General features: G+C 38.7%; 1 long non-coding RNA gene across 12 annotated transcripts; it reads right to left on the reverse strand.

Annotated features, from left to right (window-relative positions):
• Window positions 1-14503: 14503 nt before the first annotated feature.
• LOC110865776 lies at window positions 14504-18866 on the reverse strand. Of its 12 annotated transcripts, XR_002550957.2 has the most exons (11): window positions 18603-18862; window positions 18417-18498; window positions 18281-18329; window positions 18078-18177; window positions 17800-17965; window positions 17327-17394; window positions 16242-16468; window positions 15998-16134; window positions 15399-15756; window positions 14770-14848; window positions 14504-14699 (listed from the first exon to the last, which is right to left on the reverse strand). It is a non-coding gene; the product is annotated as an uncharacterized LOC110865776 (long non-coding RNA). The 12 variants fall into 12 exon arrangements; XR_004860848.1 differs by having other exon boundaries at window positions 14504-14848; window positions 15998-16160; window positions 18603-18866; XR_004860845.1 differs by having other exon boundaries at window positions 14504-14848; window positions 17800-17952; window positions 18603-18861.
• Between the last annotated feature and the right edge of the window lie 1116 nt (window positions 18867-19982).

Here is a 19982-nt window from a genome sequence, read left to right on the forward strand (position 1 = left end):
GATTGACCAATGTCCGGCTGGTTCCTTTGCTTTATATTGCAAACACTTTGAGCTTTCAAACCTCCGTCATCCTTTTTCCACTTTCGTTTTAATGTGTTAGAGTATTATCGAGTTTCTTTTGGTCAGTTGCACCCTCAAGGCCTTGCTAGGGTTTTTCACTTCGAAATTTTGTGCAGTGATGCAGGGTATAACCCATCTCTAGTTTCCTTTCGCCGTTTCTTCCGGTTGGCTAAGAATGGCGATAGGTTTACGTTTGAGACGTCCCAAGTTGATACTTGTCTGATTTTTCCTATGGAAACTACTCTTGGTTCATTGAAAGACCGTTTCTTTTGGGTTTCAGAGTCAATTATCCTCAATGAACTTGAACCCTACGATATCGAGTTAGACTGTTGGTTCTTAAAATCTATCAGGGCATGCCCTTATAGGCTTCACCCTTTTCCTGAACCTTTGTTGGTTTTAATGCGGATAAGCTGTGACACTCTAGGTTTCCCGAGTAACCCTCTTGTATTAGCAATGGGTACGTACGAATTATTAAATGAAAGTTGTGATTATCTTGTTATGCTATGTGTTGTATGTATGTATAAAATATGTATGCGTGTATATGCGTGAGCCGAGACACAAGGACCCGACTCGAGACCGCTTGGTCTCGAGTGAATAGTTGGGCCGCAAACTCCCTTAGCCCACTCGGAAACCCACTTAGGGTGCACCACCTAGTATATAAGCCTAAAACCCTCACACACTCTCCTCTACTCTCTCTCTCTCTCTCACCTCATCTTCTCTCCAAAAACCTTAAACCCTAGCAACACCACCCTCTCCTCTTGTCTCAGATCAAGTGTAGCAAAAATCAAGCTCTTGTCCTAGCTCGAAGGTCCTCTTTTCGGCTTATTCCATACTATTCTCACACCAAACACCATTCGGTTAGCATTTCACACTTTTAGAATTTGTGATGCTTGATTGATAAATGATATGCATGCTTTGTCTAAATGTTTTCCATGAATAATTTGTATGAGTAAATAATGTAGATGATCGGTTAAAGATGTCGAGTGATTATATGTTCTTGGTTGGAAATGATTTATATGTTGATTATGCGTTAAATTAAATAAGGATGTTGTTAAAAATGGTGTGCAAGATTCTTATGACAAATGCATAAATACACTTAAATCTAAGGATGAACCGGTGGCTATGTGCTGGATATAGGACAGATGATGATGATTGAATTGTGACCCGGTTTGGGGTTATGTTGGAATGAATGAACATAGGTTTATAGGATGAACATGTTTGATTTAATATGATGAACTATTTGAATGTATTATGAACATGATATGAAGATTTAAATTGTGTGTTTTGATCTGTTTTGAATAAAGTTTAGACAAGAAAACATGTTTGTGAACCCTCATTGGATAGTACATAAAATCATGAATATGAAATTCTATTGGTTAGTACAAGTCTCGCAGATGTGCCAGAATCAGCAGATAAACGAGTCGAGACCTCTGGTTTCGACTCGAGACCATTAAGTTACAACTCGAGACCAGCTTGGTCTCGACTCGAGATCTCATGATCTCGACTCGAGCTTGGACTCGAGACCTCTGAGGTTGCGACTCATGCCTGCACTACTCGAGACCAGAAGTCCCTGACTCGAGACCTCCTGGTTGCGACTCGAGACCGCATGTTCTCGAGTCGAGACCACCTTGTCTCGACTGGGCTGCTTACTTTAGTTATTGGGCCACAACGTGATTTGTTTGGGCTGCCTGTTTAACTGGACTATGTGTTAGTTGTTACGGTTGACTGATCAAATAGTAGAGCAGGCCCAATAGCTCAACATGTAACTGTATGCATGCTATGTGATAGCTATGTGTAGAATATACGTGACATCTCTGTACCCAAACCTGACCCATACTGGTAACCATGCTAGGACGTAGTGACCAGCGTGCTTGACCAAGTAACCTAATCTGCCGAGCAACCCAAGGTGAGTTCACACACTAAAAGCATGCGTCCCAGGGAGGGACACGGACAAACTGCCAATTTTGGGAAAAATACTTTTGAACTATTATTTCCGGGGGAAATACGAATGGGTACTTTTTAAATTACTATCTCCGGGGGAGATACGTTTGGATACTATTTATAAATCACAACTAGCCAAGCTACGAAAGTCCCTGCTTAAAGTACCGATTAATCGCCGGGGGCGAACGGGTTATTAGTTGATAGCGCTATTAGGTTTGACAACCTCACACCGTGACCGGGGGGATCGGGCGTGAACTAGTAGACCTTGCATCTTGGTCAATGACGATAGACATTGACTCGGGGCACAACAACTTTCCGACAACAGTTTCGGTATCTACAGTTTAGTGAGCTTACAGATGGGGTAGCTCCCCATATAAATGCTTTATCTAAACAACTTACGTTTTCGAAAACTAAAACTTGACACCTCGTGAACTCGCCAACATTATGTTGATACCCTACTGCATGCTTTGCAGGTACCCAGTGACTCAGGAGCTTGCAGCTTGTGGATGTGTAGTGGTCGTCTAACCCGTGTGTTGGGTTCTAAACAAACTTGAACTAAGAACCTTGTTTTAAACCATTTTGTCTATGCTTCCGCTACTTATCTAAACTACTAGATAATCTTCAACAGATTCATTACTTTCTGACTGCAGTCCACAAAACAATTTATTAAAAATTCATCGTAAGTCTGATTGACGAAATTCTAGTAGGAGAATTACAACGACATCAGTGTCCATCTATAGTACAAATTTCATGACCTAATTCTACATAGATTTCAAGTTATGATGAAAAAACATAACACATATTTTCTGCAGTAAAAACACAGCTTGCTGCTGTCCAAAAACATACCTTTAAAAATATTAAACGAAGTCCAAAAATTATGATTCTAGTGCCATTAGAACCGTATTTCGAAACAGTACGTTATAGACTCAAGAAAATCTGTTTTTCGTTAAATATTGACCTGTTTACAGCCAACTGAAGTTGGCTGTAAATGTTCAGACAGAAGCTGTTTTCAGCTTATGGTGTTCTAACGCAAGTTCTATTTGTTCCGTTAACATGTTTAGTGATCACAACGACATCAAACATCAATATTAACAAGCAAATCATCAGGTAATCAACAAGAATCAAAACAACTTCATATTAACATCGCTTCATCACATTTCAACAATATTTCATCATTAAGTTAGCTCTATGTTTAAGACTTTTGCATATGATCTTCTAGTGTTCTTAAGTTTTCATAATAATCTAACTATTAACCATCATAAATAGGAAGCAAATGAAGATCAAAGGAGCTTAGCACTAGCTTTTAAGCTAGGGAAGAAACACTAGAGAAAACGAGTGGATAAAAGAAATCTAGAGAGGTCCTTCCACTTCCGAGAACACCGAGCTTCGTTGTATGCACTATAACACCTATGTATGCCCTTAGATTGGTTGAAGATGATCAAGTGATGACGGTGGTGTGTGGTGTGGTGGTCGGCCGAGACACTAACTAAAGTTTTAAAACAAGGTTTAAAACAAGGTTCTTAGTTCAAGTTTGTTTAGAACCCAACACACGGGTTAGACGACCACTACACATCCACAAGCTGCAAGCTCCTGAGTCACTGGGTACCTGCAAAGCATGCAGTAGGGTATCAACATAATGTTGGCGAGTTCACGAGGTGTCAAGTTTTAGTTTTCAAAAACGTAAGTTGTTTAGATAAAGCATTTATATGGGGAGCTACCCCATCTGTAAGCTCACTAAACTGTAGATACCGAAACTGTTGTCGGAAAGTTGTTGTGCCCCGAGTCAATGTCTATCGTCATTGACCAAGATGCAAGGTCTACTAGTTCACGCCCGATCCCCCCGGTCACGGTGTGAGGTTGTAAAACCTAATAGCGCTATCAACTAGTAACCCTTTCGCCCCCGGCGATTAATCGGTACTGTAAGCAGGGACTAAAGGTGATAGAGTTTTGTTTAGCTTGGCTAGTTGTGATTTATAAATTATATCCAAACATATCTCCCCCGGAGATAGTAAATACCCATTCGGATTTCCCCCGGAAATAATAGTTCAAAAGTATTTTTCCCCAAGTTGGCAGTTGTCCGTGTCCCTCCCCGGGACGCATGCTTTTAGTGTGTGAACTCACCTTGGGTTGCTCGGCAGATTAGGTTACTTGTCAAGCACGCTGGTCACCACGTCCTAACATGGTTACCAGTATAGGTCAGGTTTGGGTACAGAGAATGTCACGTATATTTTACACATAATCTAACACATAGCATGCATACAGTTACATGTTGAGTTATTGGGCCTGCTCTACTATGGGATCAGTCAACAGTAACAACTAACACATAGTTCAGTTAAACAGGCAGCCCAAACAATTCACGTTGTGGCCCAATAACTCAAGTAAGCAGCGCAGTCGAGACAAGGTGATCTCGACTCGAGATCATTCGGTCTCGAGTCGCAACCAGGAGGTCTCGAGTTGTAATGGCTGGTCTCGAGTGGTGCAGGCATGACTCGCAACCTCAGAGGTCTCGAGTCCCGTCTCGAGTTTTCACGATGTGGTCTCGAGTCCCTGAAGTCCGTTTTGAAGTTGCTTGGTCTAGGTCTCGAGTCGCAACCGTTGCGGTCTCGAGTTGTAGCTCCATGGTCTCTAGTCGAAACCAGAGGTCTCGACTCATTTGCCTGCTGATTCTGGTGCATCTGTCCGTATTGTACTATCCAACAGAATTTGTTTCCATGATTTTCGTGTACTAACCAATTAAATCACACCAACATGTTTTCTTGTCTAAAACCCTAATTAAATGGATCAAACAACCAGATTTCGAATTTTTATAACAACATTCAAACACATTCAACACATATTCATCATATGTTCATCATTTTAGGGTTTTTATAACTTGATTATTCAACCAACACATTCACTATGATTCTCAGATTTATTCATGTGGACTAAGAAGCAAATCAATAAACCTTCAACACACCCAAACATGCATTTCACAAACAACAATCATGTAACATTTATTCTAAACACTATGACACATTTGACCTATAATATCAACATAAATCGGATGATCATAAACACCCTACACTATCAATCATTCATTATTCAAATATCAAGAGTTCACATATTTCATCCATCATTTCAATCATTCAAAGCAAATAGCACCATTATACACATAAACACCTAGTGAATATCAAAAATGCTAACCGGTTGTGAGAAAGCACCAAGTCAACAAAGAAAGTGAGAAATGAAGTGTCCGAGTGATGATGATGAGCTTGACCGAGGCTCCTTTTTGTCGCCGATTGAATCAGAGAGAGAGAGAGATGAGCTTGCTTGTTGGGGTTTAAGTGAAAGCGAGAGTGAAGGAGTGTGTGTGTGTGTGAGTGAGTGTGGGAGAATGATGGAAGTGAGGGAAAGTTGGCTTGGGCATGGATTTTATACTCGGTTTGGGTGGTGCACCCTACAATGGTTCCGAGTGGGCTCAAAGGGGGTTTACAGCCCAACCGGCTCAACTGTTTCCTGTTTACTCGAGACCAGGTGGTCTCGAGTCGGGTTCGTTGGTCTCGGTTCACTATTATAATCGTATATCTATACTATATTAATAAGCATATTATAAGGACTTCTTAAGGTCATTGAAATTTCTTTGAAACACCCTTAAAGCATGATGTACAACCCTTTAAAGCACAATATAATTAAAATCTCAATTATACCCTTCACTCAAAAAACACATGGGTACACAAATGGATTAGGGTTTCACATTCATTTCAAAAATTTTCATATTCCGCCGCTTCTTCCCTGCTCCTCTCTCTCTCTCTCTCTCTCTCTCTCTCTCTGGCGATTCAGGAACAAAAAGATTTTACTAGATCAAGAGTTTTGAAACTCAAATCTCGCCTATCTCCTCTCTTTCTCCTTCTCTCAGATCTGGAAGGTGAGCTCCTGTGGAGGAGACTTGGGTTCCGGCGAATCAGATGATAAACCACCGTCCTCTTGTTGTAGTAACGTATCGTCTCGCCGGTTTGATGGTGGTAAACCTGGAGCCGCGGCGGCAATTGCTGTTGATGCAGATCAAGTTTTTCCGAAATGCTTACAAACAACACGAAGTCCAGCAGGTAAATTACCCTTTTTCAGTGCTTTACCAGTACTCTTTAGTAGCGGTGGTTCTGCTGGTTCCACTTCAGATCTACTTGATTGTTTCTCTCTCCTAGGGTTTGTTTTCGAAGAATCTTTTTGTTCATCTATTGTTGCAGATGACGGGCTTAAATTTTGCTTAATGACTCCAGGTTCGGGTGAACGCCCACCAAGATCATGTGTAGGTATGCCCCTGCTCGGGTGAATGCGGGGTTAAATGGTTAAAATAAAAAAATAAATGGTTTATTTACTAATGACGTCGATAAGATATAGCAAATGTGCACAAACATTTTTTCAATGTGATTTTGTTGTTCATCTTAATGCTAACTGGGTTACATCTCATGACAGAGTTATAATCCCATGATAGAACCTGATGATGGCTGGCACTATAAATTTGTTGGAAATCCAAAAGTAATTCATGGAGTTAGATGAGTTGAGGTATGAAGTTAAGGATTAAATAGCATACCCTTTGTGAAATATGCTTAGTAATAGAGTGCTTGATGTAGTGGAATGCATGTCACATATCTAAATCGGAGAGTAATAACAGTCTATCGAATATAATTGTTTTTTTCACTATTTAGATAAGTTCTCTCTAGAATGTTAGAAATAAGTTGGCCTTTTAAATTGAGTTTAATTTAATGTTAATATGCGGTTTGTTTTGGTGTTTGTGAAGGTACTAATCCATCAGGTTTCACCTACCGAGTATTTTGAACCATTCACTTCGCAGTAGGGTATCAACATAATGCTGGCGAGTCCCCGAGGTGTCAAGTTTTAGTTTTCAAAAACGTATGTTGTTTAGATAAAGCATTTATAATCACGTTATGGGGAGCTACCCCATCTGTAAGCTCACTAAACTGTAGATACCGAAACTGTTGATGGAAAGTTGTTGTGCCCCGAGTCAATGTCTATCGTCATTGACCAAGATGCAAGGTCTACTAGTTCACGCCCGATCTCCCCCGGTCACGGTGTGAGGTTGTCAAACCTAATAGCGCTATCAACTAATAACCCGTTCGCCCCTGGCGATTAATCGGTACTGTAAGCAGGGACTTAAGGTGATAGAGTTTCGTTTAGCTTGGCTAGTTGTGATTTATAAATTATATCCAAACGTATCTCCCCCGGAGATAGTAAATACCCATTCGGATTTCCCCCGGAAATAATAGTTCAAAAGTATTTTTCCCAAAGTTGGCAGTTGTCCGTGTCCCTCCCTGGGACGCATGCTTTTAGTGTGTGAACTCACCTTGGGTTGCTCGGCAGATTAGGTTACTTGTCAAGCACGCTGGTCACCACGTCCTAACATGGTTACCAGTATAGGTCAGGTTTGGGTACAGAGAATGTCACGTATATTTTACACATAATCTAACACATAGCATGCATACAGTTACATGTTGAGTTATTGGGCCTGCTCTACTATGGGATCAGTCAACAGTAACAACTAACCCATAGTTCAGTTAAACAGGCAGCCCAAACAATTCACGTTGTGGCCCAATAACTCAAGTAAGCAGCGCAGTCGAGACAAGGTGATCTCGACTCGAGATCATGCGGTCTCGAGTCGCAACCAGGAGGTCTCGAGTTGTAATGGCTGGTGTCGAGTGGTGCAGGCATGACTCGCAACCTCAGAGGTCTCGAGTCCTGTCTCGAGTTATCACGATGTGGTCTCGAGTCGAGACCTTGATGGTCTCGAGTCCCTGAAGTCCGTTTTGAAGTTGCTTGGTCTAGGTCTCGAGTCGGAACCGTTGCGGTCTCGAGTTGTAGCTCCATGGTCTCTAGTCGACACCAAAGGTCTCGACTCATTTGCCTGTTGATTCTGGTGCATCTGTCCGTATTGTACTATCCAACAGAATTTGTTTCCATGATTTTCGTGTACTAACCAATTAAATCACACCAACATGTTTTCTTGTCTAAAACCCTAATCAAATGGATCAAACAACCAGATTTCAAATTTTTATAACAACATTCAAACACATTCAACACATATTCATCATATGTTCATCATTTTAGGGTTTTTATAACTTGATTATTCAACCAACACATTCACTATGATTCTCAGATGTATTCATGTGGACTAAGAAGCAAATCAATAAACCTTCAACACACCCAAACATGCATTTCACAAGCAACAATCATGTAACATTTATTCTAAACACTATGACACATTTGACCTATAATATCAACATAAATCCGATGATCATAAACACCCTACACTATCAATCATTCATTATTCAAATATCAAGAGTTCACATATTTATTATTCAAAGCAAATAGCACCATTATACACATAAACACCTAGTGAATATCAAAAATGCTAACCGGTTGTGAGAAAGCACCAAGTCAAGGAAGAAAGTGAGAAATGAAGTGTCCGAGTGATGATGATGAGCTTGACCGAGGCTCCTTGTTGTCGCCGATTGAATCCGAGAGAGAGAGAGAGAGAGATGAACTTGCTTGTTGGGGTTTAAGTGAGAGAGAGAGAGTGAAGGAGTGTGTGTGTGTGTGAGTGAGTGTGGGAGAATGATGGAAGTGAGGGAAAGTTGGCTTGGGCATGGATTTTATACTCGGTTTGGGTGGTGCACCCTACAATGGTTCCGAGTGGGCTCAAAGGGGGTTTGCAGCCCAACCGGCCCAACTGTTTCCTGTTTACTCGAGACCGGGTGGTCTCGAGTCGGGTTCGTTGGTCTCGGTTTACTATTATAATCGTGTATATATATATATATATGTATTACATGCACATAGTTTAATACAAGGATCACATAGCACACCAATATAATTCACAAATTTCCATTTAATAATATATGCACACACCGTGCTAATACAAGAAGGTGGCTCGGGAAAACCCGAAGTGTCACAAAACGGAACCTACATATCCTCCTTGGGTAGGATATGTACGGCCATCCTCCATAGGTAGGATGCCAATATTAATCCTGCGTATTCGCCTTGGATAGAATACGTACGTTCGTCCTCCTTGGGTAGGACAACAACCTTAAAACTTACTAGACAAAACTCTATCTTGAAGTCCCTCATTTTATATCGACTTAATCGCCGAGGCCAATGGCGAGCGGGTCATTAGTTAATAGCGCTATTAGGTTTAACAAACCTCACACCGTGCCAGTTGGACGGGCGTGTACTAATGGACTATGGCAAACTGTCAGTGATGATAGACACTGATGTAGGGCACAACTTATTTTCGTTAGTAGTCGATATGGTACGGTCTAGTGGTTCACATAGGGAAACCCCCACTGATTATGGATATGGTTTAGGTAATAAAAGGAACTGGTTAAACATACTTTCAACTATGGGGTAACCCCCACGGCAAATAAGCCAACGAAAGTCAAACCATGTTTTCAGAAACAACTTAAAACTAATCAACAGACCGTGAACTCACTCAACTTTGTTATTGACTCGTTGTTACATGCCTTACAGGTCGCTAGATGCTTATGGAGCTTGCACGAGGAGGAGGTCGTTTTGGGATATGGATTGTTATGTTCCATGCTTAATATTTAATCCATATGAACCTATTAAACTTGCGTTTTGAACTTTAAACTTATGAACTATGGAACTTACGTTTTAACTTTACGTATTATGCTTCCGCTGTTAACCTAAAGTTAGTTTACTTTCTTTTGGTCACCAATCGTATTGTGGTTGGTTTAATTTACTTAATTGTGTTGTTCAATATGATTGGTGGCTCGATCCTGGTCATGTCACGCCTCCAAGCTGTGATACTTTGCATGGTGGATTTTGGGGGTGTGACAGATTGGTATCAGAGCCATTGGTTATAGTGAACTTGGTTTTAAAAAGAGAAAAGCTTTTTGACAAAACCAGACTATAACCTGTATAGTGCTCAACGATCCACAACAACGCTTCGTTCCACGTGCAAGACTCGACACAATAGGTGGAATGATTTATGTTATATTGTCGGTTAGATAGTCCACACTGTGCATTAATTAACATGATAATTGCTATTTGAACCTTGTATGCTTACTCTCTACTGTCGACCCACACTTACGCACTTTCGCGACACTTTTCTCACTTACGTTGTTTCGTTGTGAAGATCATGAATGGACGCGGAGGACGTACCAACCTAACTCAAGTCCAGTTGACGGCTTTGATCAATAAACGAGTTGCTGAGGCACTCGCAGCTGTCCCTGCAGGAGGTATAACCTGCCATATCAACCCATCTTAGGACGTTTAGGTCCTACCTTCGCAAACCAACCCTCGTGCTTAACCTTGTCTTTTATTCTCGCGCAACAGGTTAACATGCACAACCTCCTGTATGCACGTTCAAAACATTCATGGATTGCCGACCTAGTACCTTCAGCGGCACAGAAGGAGCTGTAGGCCTTCTTCACTGGTTCGAGAAGCTTGAGTATGTTTTTTAGATGTGTGAATGCCTTGAAGATCGTAGGGTGAAATATGCTACTGGAACACTCGAAGGTGCTGTGTTAACCTGGTGGAAAGCACAGGTCAACTGCTAGGGCTGGCGGTTGCTAATGTCACCCCATGGAACGGTTTCAAAGAACTGATCAAAGAAGAGTACTGTAGTCGTGACGACATCCACAAGCTGGAGGTAGAATTTTTCAATCTGAAGATGACAGGGTCTGAAATCGAGGCTTACACAAAGAGGTTGAACGAATTAGCTATCCTGTGTCCCACTATGGTGGATCCTCCTATCAAGCGTATCGAGCTGTACCTTAAGGGCTTGGTGCCAGAAATTCAAAGCCACGTAACCTTAGCTAATCTTGGCACCATTCATAAGATCATCAAGTTGGCTCATCGTCTCACCGATCAGGCAGTTGAGCAGAACAAGTTGCCCAAGCGTATTAGCGCTACTACTACTGATGCTCCCAGTGATAACAAGCGCAAGTGGGATGGAAATTCGAGCAAGGGTTCTACTTCAGTTCAGTCTCAGCAGAGAAAGATAAATGAGTACAGGGCCCCAGTCACCAGTCTTCTGGGAATCAAGGTCAGGGTGGGTACAAGGGAAATCACCCTAAGTGCAATCGATGTAATTTGCACCACAGCGGTCAGTGCCACAAGGGTCATTGTCTGAGGTGTAACAAGTTTGGTCATGAAGCAAAGGATTGTAGGAGCTCACGTCCTACAAATCAGAATCGCCAGCAGCATCAACAAGCTCCACAGAACCACCACCAGTAGCAACAGCAGGGCAACAAAGGATGCTTTCAGTGTGGCGCTGAAGGCCACTTTAAGAGGAACTGTCCTCAGCTAACAAAAACCAAGAAAACGGGAACAACAATGGAGGCAACAATGGAGGCAACAACGGGGGTAACAATAATGGCAATGGCGCCCGAGGCCGTGCCTTCGTGATTGGTTAGGGTGATGCGAGGAACGATCACAACGTTGTGATGGGTAAGTTTCTTCTGGACGACTTCTTTGTTACTGTTTTATTTTATTCGGGTGCCGATACTAGTTATGTGTCCTTAAAAGTTAGCCAAATGCTTAAGCGCACTCCAACACTTCTGAACATCAAACACACGGTAGAACTAGCAAACGGTAAAAGTCTTGAAGCCACACACATAGTTAAGGGCTGTAACCTCGTCTTAGCTGGTCAGACCTTCTCTATCGATCTTATTCCTAGAAAAAAAAAATTAAATATTTTTATATTAAAATCGCTACTTTTAGTAGCAAATTTTTTTTTTAATTTTTTTTTTATTTTTGGCTACTAAAAGTAGCGATTTTTTATAAAAAAATATTAAAAAAATATTGTGTTTTTTAGCTATTTTTAGGCATTTTTGGTTGTTTTCACATTGGTTCTCGCGGTTCTCGCAATAAAGGGTGGTTCCTAACGGATCTTTGTCCTATATATATATATATATATATATATATATATATAGTTCTACAAACAGTTGATTTGTATATATGATTATAGGGATATGACACAAGGGGCTAAAGTTTCAAATTTCTGGATGTACTGAAAGGGAATGCTGGAGAATTTCAAACGTCATTTATGAATATTCTTCAACTCATGATTCGGTTTTAATTAGATTTGTATTTATTTTGTGGTTTACATTCGGTTTTATTTAGTCTTTGCAAGGCTTGCATTCCAGATGTTCACAGAAGCTACTGTGATTATTTTTCTTTTGTACCGTGCTTAGCTTGTTATCACGAGATGCATGACGGATACTTGCATTCGAAGATCGAAAATGTGTAAGAGACAAAACTGATTAGAACCAAACGTTCAAAAACAAACCTTGGAGATTTTCATCCGATGGACGTGTAAGCTGTCAACCTAAGCATATCAGTGGCTGTGACAGAGGTCTTTTGCGTTTAACGTCTTTCTGCGGGTTATATCTCACGAATGATCTAGAAGAAAGCGCACAACGTTTACTTCGTCGTATTCACCATAAGAAACTGAACGGGCTATCTGATCATCTTCTCCGGCATAGCGAACATGGGGAAGGATCGGATAGCCCGTTAAGTTGCTTCAGGTGAATACGACAGAGTAAACGATATGTGTTTTCTTCTACATCTTTCATGAGATATAACCGGTACAAAGACGTTAAACGCAAAAGACCTCTGTCACACCCACCGATATGCTTAGGTGGACAGCTTATATGTCCATCGGATAAATATCTCCAAGGTTTGTTTTTTGAACATTTGGTTCTAATCATTTTTGTCTCTTTCAAATTTTCGATCTTCGTACGCAAGTATCCGTCATGCATCTCGTGATAACAAGCTAAGAACACTACAAAAGAACAATAATCACAGCTTCTGTGAACATCTGGAATGCAAGCTTTACAAAGACTAATTAAAACCGAATGTAAGCCACAAAATAAATATAAATCTAATTAAAACCGAATGATGAGATGAAGAATATTCATAAATGACGACTGAAATTCACCTGCATTCCCTTTCAGTATATCCACCAATTTCAAACTTTAGCCACTTGTGACATATACCTATAATCATATATACAAATCAAATATTTGTTAAACTATATATATATCCCAAATAAACCCTATGTAACATTTTTTTTCTTTTTCTAAAAAAATAAAGAATGTAACATAAATGTACTTCAACATTTTTATGAAAAAAATGAAAAAAATATGCCTACTAGTTTTTTTTTTTTTTTTTGAATGTTCAAAATTTTTATGCTACATTTTTTTGGATATATATATATTATGTAACATGAAATTTCTAACATTTTTTTTTGAAAAAAACTACTTTGTGTTTTTTTGTTTTTCTTTTATAAAAATGTTCAAATATATGTATATTACATTTCCTATTTTTTATAAAAAATAAAAATGTTACATGGGTTTTTTTACAAAGGTTTTTTGAGTTTACGCAATATATATATATATATATATCTATATATATATATATACTAGTCATTTACCCGCACGATGCGACGGGAGTGGTGATATACTAGGATACTCGTTTACCGTTAATTTATCCGCCGTCTCGTGATATATTGTATAGTACTTAAGTTAGTTTTCTTATTCGTGATATGTTGGCACTGGTTTTTCTGTTAGTTTATCGATTCTTTGGTGATATACTTGGGTAAATTTTTTTAGCTGTAGCTTCGGTGTGATCTATCTACAACATGAGTACAAAACAAAAAAGTAGATGTAATTAAAAACAAGAAGAGTATAAAACAGTCAAGTTTTCTGGTTTATTAATCATCATGATACCCACGTGTTACGGCAGACATTTGGGCGATACTGAATGTTTCTTTTTGTATGGGGACATGGGATGGGTCTTGGATTGCCACTATATGCAAACCCCCCCCCCCCACCCACCCTTAGGCTAAGGGGTATGGGGGCATGGGATGGGTCTTGGATTGTCACATATATTGGTGGAAGATATGCTACACCAATCCCTTAGGGAACCACTATGGTTCCCATGGATTAAACTATGGCAACCATGCACATCCTTTACTTAATTAGTTAAATATATTTTACACAAAATAAATTTAAAAAAATATGGATGGTTGTTTGGGTCATGACCACACCATATAAGATTGTTGATTTGAATGGTAGATGAGAGTGGGCTGACATAGAGAGTAATGGTGGTCTTGAGAGTCATGACCACACCCTATAGCTTTAGGGAACCATCATGGTTAGGGGTGTTCAAGGTCCGATTTGGGCAGTTTTTAGGTTAAACCGTGAGCCAAACCATTAATAACGGTTTTTGATTTTGATAATCCAAAATCAAAATCAAACCGTTGAAAATTAAAACCGAACCAAACCAAACCGCTACCAACGATTTGGTTCCAGTTTGGTTTCACAGTTTGACGTCTCCAGTTTCTTTTATAAATTAACTTGTCTAATAAACCAATTATGTATCCATAATCTAAACACATTACCGTGTTACAAAAAATATATTACAATTTTATTTATAAGATTATTCTAAATGGGAATGTATAAGGGTGATTTCATAAAAATAAAGAAAGAATAAGTTTTGTTCCGCATGAATTTTAAGTGATCATGAACACAAATATGGTCACCCTTTGAAAAAAAAAAACATATACAGAAACATAGACAAAAGCTTGAAATCTTAGTAGCCTAGTTTATCGAATATAGGGTCAACATTTAGTCCCAATTTTCCATGAAACAAATCCAAAAGCTTCTCTGTTGGTGTTAAACCTACAACATAGAGATACATGTGTATATCAGATTCTTTATAGCTAAATGTGTCAAACAGGTTTAATATCACCGCTGCCATTCCCAAGATTCTTCTTCAGCGGGTGCAAAAAGCTAACGGTCAAGAGGGTCAAATACGCCAAATAATGTACCTGCAACAAAACATCAAAACTTATTTGGCTGCAGGGGCGTAGCATTTAAGGGGCCGGGAGGGGCGCCCGACCCCCCGAACTTTTCGCTCAGTAGTGTTGTACATGTAGTTTTCGTATAGAAATTTTTGGGTATATACGTTTTCGACCCCCCGGTTCTATAGAAATTTTTGGGTATATACGTTTCCGCCCCCCCCCCCCCCCCGGCCGCCCCCGCGATGAAAACTTCAAGCTTCGCCACTGTTTGGCTGCAATAACAAGTTTCACGCCTCACATTAAACTTCTATCACTACTTAACATTTTTTTCTAAAGCAGCACTACCCTTTACTTTCAATTGCTGATAGCTAACATACTCCTTCATTGCAATAAAAACGACTCAAATTACTACATTGGTTATTGCAGGTCCATGTGCTAAAAAAACACACTAATTGGCTGTGTAAACCTTTTAAGCAGTAAACTTGACATTGTTAAACACAAGAAAAAAAACACTTTAAAAGTTCACAGCTAAACACAAATGACACAATTATAAAGCTGTAGTCATCAGGAAAGATACCTTTGTAAGTCGGCTAAGACTCGGACCACGATGAAGTTCCCCCCACGATTAATCAAATCAAGCACATGGCTCCGTTAAAACACCCATCATGATCAGCACAAAATAGAAGAATGTATAGGGAACTTTAATTAATAAACGCTTAAATTGCGCAAATTAGAATTACCTCCTTTGGGGTATTTTTAACTATGTAGACCTAAATATCTACCCAACAAACAAAATCCCAAATTAAATCGCTGCACATAATCTCAATTAGTTCAAATTCATCCATATGTTCACCGGTTCCAATAAAAAGGAGTGGCCTTTTTGTTGCTGCAACTCTGTATGTACGATTTGATATTAAATACCCATCAATGGGTCCCTGCACACCACAAAGAAACCAAAAAAGATCACAAAAAATTAACCAAACTGAAATGAAATAAAATATTCGCGCAATATCTGGCTTTTTAAAAAGAGTGAAGCGCACCCAGACAATAGGCACATAAGTGTGCCGCTTTTTATACACAAGGCACAACTTATTTATATACTTATAAGTGTTCATGAATCACAGAACCTGTGAAGCCACCCACACCAAAACAAGTGGGCCAGTTTAGAAACCTTACCTCTGTGTATGGAGCAAAACAGAGAAAATGAGACTGTCGGAACCCTAAACCGAAGTCACCAGAAATGCGTCTGGACACCAACCACCACCGTTTGTTGTAGGAGCTGCTACAAATCGTCTACAAGAGCAACGTTGAGTCTACAAAATGCAACCAAGGAACCACACTATCACTTTTTAAATTTAAACCAAGATTTTTTTAGTTAAAGATATTAATCTATGAGAGCTAAAGTTTGAGTTAATTATACCATGGCAGATTCTCGGCACATTTGGACCAACTGATGACAAAAGCTTTGAGCTGCACTATTGGTTACCGTTCTTGAAGTGTGACCTCTACCACCGTTTAGAAGGGCATATATGTAATCAAGAAGTGTGACCTCCACCACCGTTTAGAGGGGCACATCTGTCTTCAACGGCGGTGATAGGTTGTGCTTGAGGCGCTAACAAAGAGGAAGATGGTGGAGGATGAGAAACCCTAGATGGGAATTCAAATTTTAAGAGTTTGAATATATATAATATTTCAGTAAAGATCATAACCAAAATGCAATTCAGCATTCAAATGCATCATGAAATCACAGCCCAAAGTCACAAACTAAACCATAAGTACCAAACACGGAAACCCTAACTACTAAACATCAAAATCGATTACCAATCTGGAAGGAATCATCTTCAAAAGTGTGAATCTTGATTAAGATTTCAAATAATCATCATACCAACAACAAATTGCAAGAATACTATTTTTTTATTATAACCTAAATGTTGTACATATCATTTAAGCAAACTAAATAAGCTAATACATCAGTTCAAACAGCAAATAAAAAACCAAAATTTACACAAACACAAATCCGATTTCAACAAAAACTTTATACCGAATATCCCTAGACAACTGGTGAGAACAAAGAACAACGAATATTCCTGTACATATCATTTTGCTATTATAACACGTTAAAATTTGAAAGAAAAGGCCCCAAGATTCAAACCCCCGCGGATCATGTCAGCACAATTATGACGTGGCGGATCAAAGAACAGCATTAGCTCAACAAACTGCCATGGTCCTCCAGGTTGGGCCGACCCGTAACAACCACCCTATTGTTTAATAATGACACGTGTAGGTCAGAACCAAAACGGGTCAGGTTGACCCATAATATTTCCACCTTTTTTAATAAAAAAATAGGTCTGTGGCTCTATGAAATCTGAACCAAGTCAGGCGCAGATAAGTCGAACAGGAAAACAGGTCAGAACCATTATGGGTTGGGTTGACCCGTAGCATTTTCACCTCCTTTTTTAATAAAAAAAATGAAGCATGTGATTCTATAAATATAAATTAACTCACAGCTTTAGCGCCTTGCTTTATGAGAAACAAAGATGCATTTTCGCCAATTGCTTTAGTATCCATATGTCCTAATATTCAGCAAGATATACAAAACAAAATATTAACATATGTAAGAAAGCTTTACAACCAGTGAAAATCAATACATGTTGCTTAATTCATAGCACTAAGCATGACTAATTCAAAACATGTTGCTTAATTTGTATCACTAATCTTGATTATTCTATTGAACTGTCACTATAAATTAGTTTACACCGCATATTTCATCAAATATATAGTTTCACATGTTTATTATACATCTAGAAATTGTGGCGAAATTAGTTGTAAACTAACTTATATCCATAGTTGTCTCTTGGACATTTCATCGAATACATGGAGTTCATTTCACTGCAACTTTTTCCCCACCCCAAATTGTTGACATGAACACACAAATTCTTTTCTAGTAATAGAATAATATCCTAATCCATGGTAAATACCTCAACAGTGAAGTGAAGGTATGCAAAAGAATCAAGAAACTCGATGAATGTCTTCTTGTAAAATTCATTGGAGCCTGAAGGGTCAGCAGGACTTACTGTTAGCCACACTGAGCCATTATATCCAGTTTGTGGGAAGGATTTCCAGCCAACCATCTAAACGCATCCCCTAATAAAACAACACTTGCATCACTTGTAATTATAAATCAAATATTGGCGTCTAGAAACCAAAGTAAACTGTTTAAATAAAGGTCAAAAACTGCATCTCAAACATAATCTACCTTATCTGATGCAAACTTCAACTTGCTTTAAGTCCTGTCAAAGAAGTCATCTTCACTTTTACCCTCAAAATATGGAGGTCGAGTAAACATGGATTTGATTCTTCCAAAAAAAACATAAATAAATCAACTAAAATTCGTAATATATTAACAATAATCATCAAATAATCAAAATATAAATCAACTAAAACGCAAAGGTAAATTACCAAGGCTTGTGTCATCGTCTTCCACCCACAACCACTATCTTTGAGGAACCTAAAACATATCTGAAAGTATTACACACAAACAAAAAAAGGTAGATCGACTCAAATAACAAACAAAACAGGTAGACATGATTGTTACCTTTTTTGACAGAGATGGCAGTCCAGCACGCCGGAACCCTAATCGTCTTACCGGAAGCCATTTAAAGAGGATCTTTGTGTATCTACAAAACAAAATTAAAGTAAAAAACATTAAAAAATAACGAAAACTGAAGAAACAAAATATATACAATCTCAACAATGGCATCAAATTTATGCAAAAGATTACCGCTGGTACACGCAGCAGAGTTCATCAAACCTTCATAAACCCTAGAGCATCCATTATCTCGGCTCGGATTCCGACTGGAATCTCAGAAGAAACGTGACACATTCCTTAACACTATGTTCCCGAGTTTCATTTAATAAGGGAAGAGAAAGGAATTAAAAGGAAGAGAGTAAAAAATGTGTTCCAGAGATTTTTTTAAGAAAGGAAGTGGTGAGAAAAGAAAGGAATCAAGGGGATGATTGATGCAAATATTCATCCTTCCAATTTGGAGAGATTTGGTGAGAAACGATTATTATGAATCTCAGACCTTTTTAAATTTCCTAAATTACCCTCTAATTCATTATAAATAAACTTTCTTTTCATTTTCTCCCAACTCGGGAACACATAAAATGTTTAATTTCCTTTCATTTCCTTTTCTTTTCATTAAACTCGGGAACACGAATATAATCACATCTTTTCCTTTCCATTCCCTTATAATTCCCCTTCCTTTCTTTTCTATCGTTAAATGAAACTCGGGAACATAGTGTAAACCATGACCTACAAAAAAAGACGATCCATGTCACAACACAAACAAATGTAAGTGAAATCCATTGAATTAATGAAAAATAGTGTTCAAAATCAAAATACGACGTCACTTACCCTTGACGAAGGTAGCAATAACACCAAAAATACCCTAAATCAGAACTGAGAGGTCAGAATCTTCATATCTGGTGAAATTTTAAGGAGGAAAACCATAGATCCAGATCCAGATCTGGAATCGATCGAGAGAGAGAGAGAGAGAGAAGCAGGGAAGGAAGCGGGCGATTTTGAAATGTTTTGAAATGGTGAAACCCTAATGTATATTCGGTGTTTTTTATTAGAAGGGTATAAGTGGAAAGTGAAGTTTTCTGATGCTTAAAAGACTTGTACATCATGCTTTAGGGGTGTTTTAAGGAAATTTCAATGACATTAAGAAGTCCTTTGGATATGTATATTATAGATAGTATATATATATATATATATATATATATATATATATATATATATATGTAGCTCTACAAATGGTCGATTTGTATATATGATTATAGGGATATGGCACAAGGGGCTAAAGTTTCAAATTGCTGGATATACTGCAAGGGAATGCAAATGAATTTCAAACGTCATTTGTGAATATTCTTCAAATTTTCGATCTTCGAACGCATGTATCCGTCATGCATCTCATGATAACAAACTAAGAACCGTACAAAAGAACAATAATCACAGCTTTTGTGAACATCTGGAATGGGAGCCTTGCAAAGACTAATTAAAACCGAATGTAAGCCACAAAATAAATACAAATCTAATTAAAACCGAATGATGAGATGAAGAATATTCATAAATGACGTTTGAAATTCACCTGCATTC

Source organism: Helianthus annuus, chromosome 6 (genome assembly GCF_002127325.2).
Source record: "Helianthus annuus cultivar XRQ/B chromosome 6, HanXRQr2.0-SUNRISE, whole genome shotgun sequence".
Classification (NCBI taxonomy): Eukaryota; Viridiplantae; Streptophyta; class Magnoliopsida; order Asterales; family Asteraceae; genus Helianthus; species Helianthus annuus.